At 37.0% G+C, this 7,879-nt stretch overlaps 1 protein-coding gene across 1 annotated transcript in view; it reads left to right on the top strand.

The window, feature by feature from the left end:
- Positions 1-2,332: 2,332 nt before the first annotated feature.
- gli2a (GLI family zinc finger 2a) overlaps positions 2,333-7,879 on the top strand; it is a 94,640-nt gene continuing 89,093 nt past the window's right edge. Inside the window, exon 1 of the mRNA XM_077579776.1 lies at positions 2,333-2,781. The gene's annotated coding sequence lies outside the window, so the exon portion shown is untranslated. The remainder of the gene's footprint in view (positions 2,782-7,879) is intronic.

Raw genomic sequence — 7,879 nt, 5'->3', positions numbered from 1 at the left:
GTAGAGGAAAGAAAGACAGTGGACAGAGATATCGTCTTCTCACTATACAATCAACCTATAGAAGCAAATTTCCAGGATCTAGAACAGGGGTGGGCAAACTCTGTCCTCAAGGGCCGGCTTCCTGCAGGTTTTGGAGGTTTCCCTGCTGCAATGCAGCTGATTCCAATCAACAGGAACGTTATCAAGCTTATGCAGAGCTTGCAGATGAGCTGATCATATATCAGCTGTGTTGGAGAAGGGAAACATCCAAAACCTGCAGGACTCCGGCCCTCGAGGACCGAGTGTGCCCACCCTTGATCTAGAAGAAAGCCCGACTACAGCGAGGACATACAATCTCTACACAAGAGAGCCTGAGCTGAGAGTAAGACTACAACCTAAATCTACAACTTCCCTGTACTTCAAAATATAACACACATCTCATAATTTTACAACACAACATTGAACAGAGAGCAGAATTTATGGCACGCGAAGTCAAAAGTTACGATTTCAATTAAGCACACTTAGCTGCTGAAATTGCAGCACAGTTGTGATGTATAGCAATACATTCTAGAAAACCTTTCCATTCCTTTCTTTTCCATCCCCAAGAGCTAATATAAGCATACTGTGAAAAAAGAAAAAGAAAAAAAAGTTGTCCGAGTATAGTTTGGGGCTTAATTTTGTGGAATATTTTTTTTTATTTGAGGTGACAAGGATGCAACACAGGACTCAAAAGCTCGATTCACAAGTCACAAAACGACTGATTTATTCAATAGTGGTTTGAAAGTATCAACAAAAACTCATAGCCAGGCTGGACTCAAAAACAATGCAAGAAAAGTAACAACTCAGAATCACAGCAAAACTGGAAAAAGACTAAGACAAAGTAGCAACATAAATTCACAGCAAAAGGCTGGAGGCAAAAACTGACTTTAGCAATTATTAAGAAAAAGCATGGTTACATGAACATGAAACAAGGCACCGCTTACTATGACAGTCTACCTAAACTCTGACTATTTATACACAGGGTGTTGTCAAAGGTGGAGACAATCAGGCCAACGAGGAAACAAGGACAGGAAGTAAAGCTACTGACATATGAGAGAACTATAACTACAAAATAAAAGCAGGCACAACTTCAAAAAAGACAGGACTAAAAACTAAGAACGTAACATAAACGACGAAAAATAACATGATGTTTTGTGTCATAATTATTTTTTCTGTTTTCAGAATATTCCTTATCCTGTTTTTTTAATTGAGTTTTTTTTTTAAATCTGCCATAAAAAATATATATATATTACAAAAAACATGGGGGGGGGGGGGGGTTCCCCCAAAAATATTCTACCATAGAACATAAAATTAAAGAAAAGAAAAAACATAGTCAGAAAAAATGCCCAGAAAAACACAGAGAGAGAGAGGGAGAGAGAGAGAGAAATAGAAAAATAGAAAAACAGAAAAATATTTAGAAAAACAGAAAAAGATATTCAAGAAAAACAGAAAAAAAACCATTTTGAAAACAGGAAAAAAAAACTCAGATCAATTCCTAAACGCATATTTTTTTATTTGATATTTTATGTCATAATTTGTTTTTCTGTATTTTTTTTAATGGATTTTCCCCTCCGGAAAAATTCCTTACCGAGTTTTTTTTTAATGTGTTTTCCGTCATAAAAAATATATTACAAATTTAATTATTTTTAAGAAATCCAAAAAAAGAAAAATACTCTACCATAGAACATAAAATTAAAAAAAGAAAAAATCATAGCCAGAAAAAATACCCAGAAAAACAGAGAGAGAGAGAGAGAGAGAGAGAGAGATTCAAGGAAAACAGAAAAAAACATTTTTCCCCAAAAAACAAAGCAAAAAAAAAATATCAAAAACAGCACATTGAGTGTTATGAAATGTGCTATAAGCTGCATTGCCTTGCTTACACATTTGCGACCGACATAAATTAAAGTTAGTGTACACAATGTTAATTTTGCTACCACGGTATATAGACATACTCCTTTTAAAATCGTGGAAATACAGCAGCCTATTTACCCCTGTACAACATCAACAACATGCATCCATTTTAATGTCAGTGATAATTGAATTGGAATTCATTTGCAACGTTCATTTAGTGTCTAGGTTACGATTTCTCAAGTAACTAAGTGAGGTCTTAAAAAATTGAATGAAAAAAAACGTAACTTTATCTAACTCACTCCCTGACAAGTCTGCAACTGCTGGATTGTTAGCCCGGCCCATCTGGTGTAGCAAATGTCCCAACTCACCAGGGAGCACGGGGAGGGAGAGAAGCAGAGGGGGAGGAGGAAGCGGGAGAGCAGGGGGACGGGTTGAACAGATCAGCAGCCCTGATGATCTCAACATCTCCGCATGTCCTCACAGCAACTGTCCGCCAAACAGTTTCGAAGTTCATTTTGCTCGCGCTAACTTTGAGCAAAACTCTCGCGACTGTTGGCTGAAAGGAGCACAAAGCGAGCGCCACGAAGCGCACACCTTTTGGTGTGGAGGAGAGAGAGAGATAGAGAGAGAGAGAGAGAGAGAGAGAGAGAGAGAGAGAGAGAGGATGGCTTGCAAGAAAAAGTTGGACGCGACGTCTTCGGTTCCGCTTTGAGGAGGAGTGTGCATTTTGGTGTCGTTTCAAAACTTTTTCGAAACTTTGTACATAGAGTTTGGCGTCACTCTCGAAGACGCCAGTTAGCGCCGCGACCTTCCACTTGTGGGACTGGATTGCCGGAGGAAGCAGACAGTCAAAAGTTAACATCGGACAAAAAGAAGTGTGAGAGCCTCGAAGTGAGCGATACGACTGTGGAGGTAAGAAAGTTTGTGGTGATGCATCACGCTGACAGCAGCATATCTCGGGCGAGAAACTTTCACTTTGCTTTCTTTTGTCACCAATACGACCTTTGTGCATGCATTTCAAATCGTCAGAAAATGTTCTGCTGCTGGTTGCAATCATCCTATAACTTCGTTCCTTTTTTGCCTCGCGCAGATGAGGAAGGCAGCTTTACATCTTTTTTGCACTTTGAACTTATCTGACATCGGAATCCCAAAAATTTGTCTCTTGCAACTTGATCCATAAGGGAAGAGATGTGATTAGAAAGCTAGGCGCTAATGCCCCGCATGTAGCTGAAATGACATTAAAAAATGTTTTCCATTGAACTGTAAATAATATACTGTTATTTAAGTTATAATATTTTAAAACTATGATGTAAACCCCCCCATTATAATAGGCATGGTTAGTCCTCCCAGTTGTGTTATGAAAAAAATAAGCGTAATAACACTATCACAGTTCCCAATCTCTTAATGCTACTAAGCCAAAAATAAATAAACATCAGAGTGTGTGAGGAATGCAGTGGCAGCAACAACACATAGTGCATCACAGAGCTGTGGGATGTGTGTACATATTTTTGAAAGATTCAAAGTTTACTGTTTGCTCTTCAGCCTGAGCAGTCTTGACATCTTTGTGGGCCCTTTTAGCAGCCATATTTGCCGTCGGCTTTACTATTATCTCTTAGACACTGCTAATGATCTTCAAACTCATCTTTGGGTTTATGGCTTTCGCTTTTTATCTTGATGTTAATGTCAAGTTATTTAACATTCAAAATATATCTGCAGTTCTTCAGTCAGGTTCACGTTACACTCTAAAAACAGTTGGGTCAAAAGTAACCCAATTATGGATTTAAAAAAATGGATCGATCCACTTAAGGGGTCAATTTGACCCAACTTCCTGGGTTGTTTTATACAAAAGAACCCTTTTTTTTACCCAAGTAAAGGATCTGACAAATATTTAACACTAAAAGACCCATTTCTTGACTCAAACTTGGAGGATCGGTCCATTTTTAACCTGTAGTTGGGTTATTTTTTGACCTAAGTGTTTTTAAAGTGTAAGGAAACCAGATGAACCCTACGTCTACAAAGTTCTGACAATAATGTTCCAAGACATATCTCATAATGTTTGGAAATAAAGTCCGCCCCGCCTCTTAATTTTCTACTGTTTTGCCAACTCAGCTTCAAAACAATGGACATGTATCTCAACACTCTAAAAACAGTTGGGTCAAAAATAACCCAACTATGGGTAAAAAATGAACCAATCCTCTACTTTGAGTCAAGATAAGTGTCTTTTAGTGTAAAACAACTAATAAACATTGGTCAAATCATTTACTCGGGTCAAAAAATCAGGCCATTTTGTATTAAACAACTCAAGTTGGGTCAAATTGACCCATAAAGTGGATCGGTCCGTTTTAGATCCATAATTGGGTTACTTTTGAGTTTTGACCCAACTGTTTTTAGAGTGAAGGAAAGCAGTTTTGGCACCATTTCTACTTAAAATAAGAAATCCTAAAAAAAAAAAAAAAAAAGTGAATCAGTCAGTTAAAAAATGCGATTAAAAAAGGGTAACCTAACATACTGTATATGCTATCTATCCACTTTTTGAAATGAAGAGAATGTGTGTTTTCCACTTCACATGATGACATCCCCAGTCAGGGCCGAGGTGATTTGCATGAGTGAAAAAAAGAGTTTTAGTGCATTTGCCTATTGTGAGGAATGAAGAGTTCCAACAGTTAAAGCCTACGGGGAGTGAAAGGAGTAAAGAATGGCTGAGCCTATTCAGCTCTTTCACTCTCAGTTTGGGGGCTCTGCGCTGCAGCGTTCACAGACCTATAGTGGTCATGTCACTTTCATCTTTGCAGGCCGGCCTCTCTCTGTGAGAGTCTGTGTGTGTGCGTGTGGATTGGATGTACTGTATACGTACTGTATGCTGCTCCAGCCCCTATTTTCACACATCACTGCTCTACACATATCCTGCTTTATTGATCAGCTTTCTTTTTTGTCTATTTTTTTAGGGGAAGTATGTGACAGTATGTACGTGCTGGAGGGGTAGAGCCCAAGAAGAAGGCAAATGAGAGGAGGCGGAACAGCTTTTTTGAAAGCAAATACCGATGAAGTCTAGCGTACAGGGACATAGAGGAGGGTTAGAGGAGTGGGGTGAGCACTATGTGACTCGAAGGTGGGGGAGGAGCACCCTCTTCTACTACAACCACCCACTCCTGCTGAGTGACCTCAAAAGGAGAAGGAAGGCGAAGGCGTTCAAACCCAAGCCATGTCTATCCACCTCTTCATTGAGTCAAGTCACAAATGAAGCCATTCAGGCGGCCGTCGTAACAAAATACAGCTTATGTAGAGTTGTTGAGGTTTTTGTGGTTTGGTGGAAAAATTATTTGTAGTGGCATTTTGCGCTTAAAGAGATGAAATGCACATTTTCCTCCAACTTCGGTTTTATAGAGTTAGCGTCAGCTCAAAAAGTTTAAGTTGTAGGTAGGAGTTGTAGAGTGGAGAGTTGTCGCCCGGACCCTATTTAAAGTACACTATAGCCATGCCAAAGTACCACATGTACGTTTGCATGTACAGGAGGGAATACACGTGTCTGCAATGGACATTGGGTGAGAGACACACAATCTTAATATTCAGTCTGGACTTAAGATAGAGGGAAAATTGGGAGGGTGAGCAGGAGATGGTTGCTTACATTCATCTGTAGAGCACTTCACTGAATTCTGTCTGTCCCCTTTGCCTTTGGCATGTGGACAGCAGCGGACAACCCTTGCTTGTTTTAACGCCCGTTGTTTCACTCTCCTCAAGAAGTGCTACTCATTCTTCCTCAAGTGTGAAGTTAAATAGACACCCATCATATCCTGGATGGGGAGACTGAGGTAGAGGGAGCGAGGTTGAGCACATTTGAACCCTCTCCTACTTCTACCTCATTACCCTAGAGCAGCAATAAGAGAGCACTCCAGCCCCAGAAGAGAAACTGAGATCACCCAGCATTGTACCATTGTGCCAGGGAAATGGCAATCATGAAAAAATAGGTCTTTGAAATACAGTGTGTGTGAGTGGAAAACATTTTAACTTTTTTTCCTTTTTTATTTGTATTTATTCATTTTAAACAGATTTATTGAACCATAGAACAAGTACAGAACAGTATACCTGAAATGAAAAAACAAATAAACATTATACATCTATTTTAAAGTCTTAATTTTTTTAAATTTAGTTATGTATTTATTTATTTATTTATTTATTTTTTATGAAACGTCTTAAAAAAGTATTTATTTATTAATTATTTTTTTAAACAGCTTTATTAACCATAGAACAAGAAGTACAGAACAGTAAACCTGAAATAAACAAAATTAAACATTATATAACTGTTTTTACGTATTTTCAAAAAAAATATTTATTTATTTTTCATTTATTTAACTTTATTATTTTTACAATTGTATTTATGTATTTATTATTATTTTTAAACAGCTTTATTGAACCATAGAACAAGTACAGAATAGTATACCTGAAATGAACAAAATTAAACCTTATGTAACCATTTTAAAGTATTTTTTAAAACATTTTTTATTTTATATATTTATTTTTTATAATTTTTTAATTTTATTTATGTATTTATTTATTATTTTGTAAACAGCTTTATTGAACCACAGAACAAGTACAGAACAGTATACCCGAAATGAACAAAATGAAACATTATATTTTAAAGTCATAACCACAAAAAATTGGTTTCTGTATACTGTACAGAACATGTATTATGTATCATCACAATAAAGTAAAAGAGTCGGAACGGCAGATACTGGGCAAACTTTTCACATCCTCCCTGACTTGCATGTGGAATAAATGCAATTTCATCAGCAACATCATCATTGTCTATTGGCTTACAAAAGAACAATGATGACTGCAGCACTAAAGACTTTTGGGGAAACCCTGCCCAGGTCATGGGAGGTCAGGTAGTTTGTGAATGGGGGATGGGAAGACACATTTCATTATCTCAACACAAGATTAACTCTCCAGACAATGGACAATGGAAAGTGTCAGATTCTTATTTCCCTCTCCTCTTTCAAAATAGGAGGTAAATCTAAAGCATTTGAATACATTTATTGTCAACTTGACTTCTTCCCTCTCATTTCCTTTTTGCAGTACATGGGTTTCTGTAATATTTATGTTGTACATTTTTGTAATTTCTCAGTTTTTTTTTGTTTCGTATGTTGCAAGAAGGGTTCACTCAATAGAATAGCTTGATGTCATAAAACATAAATATCTTTCATTTCGTAACGTGGGTTAAATTCTGGTGAGCAGACAGTGGTCAGAAAAAAAACCTTCTCATAATCTGTTGTATGTTAATTAATAGCTTTCCATCTACTAATTAAGTAAACTTGTTAGTCATTGTCAGTTTGTTAGCTTGTGTTGGTCAGACAGTCTTGTTAGTCACTGCGGCTACACTCAGCTAATGTTAGTCTTTCACTGACAGCATAGAAAGTTCATAATACACTGCCCAAACTTTGAATGGTCCTCACAGTCCTCACAGGTCATACTTTTAACATACAAATCCAAATTTCAATTAAGTTACACTATGTGTAAAACATAAATAAAACCAGAATACAATGAATTGTAAATAATTTTGAACCGAAATTCAATTGAATACACTAAAGAGACAATTTATTTAATGTTCAAATGAATAAACTTGATTGATTTATTTTGTAAATATTCATTCATTTTTAATTGGATCCCAGTGAGGACACAGATTGTTGAAGCTTTTTTCAGTGGAAATCTTTCTTGTTCTTGCTTGATGTACAACTTAAGTTGCTGTATGTAGCTTAAAGCATTAATGGTGCCTACACAGACGTTCTCCACGCCATGGACACGAGATAGCAATTATAACACTAATAAGTGCACTTTTATGTCGTTTAGAACATGCAATCTGAAATAGAAAAGATAACACAACCAAGGTACGCTAACATAGTTAGCTTAGTTAGCAAACTCAAGTCCGCTAGCATAAGAGGCTAACGGATGCTAACATCCACAATGATTCGTTCTTAACACATTTTTACCAACATTTGAATTCCCCCAAACATTT

This window comes from Vanacampus margaritifer, chromosome 11 (assembly GCF_051991255.1).
Source record: "Vanacampus margaritifer isolate UIUO_Vmar chromosome 11, RoL_Vmar_1.0, whole genome shotgun sequence".
NCBI classification, from domain to species: Eukaryota; Metazoa; Chordata; class Actinopteri; order Syngnathiformes; family Syngnathidae; genus Vanacampus; species Vanacampus margaritifer.
This window is presented reverse-complemented; position numbering and strand designations above follow the sequence as displayed.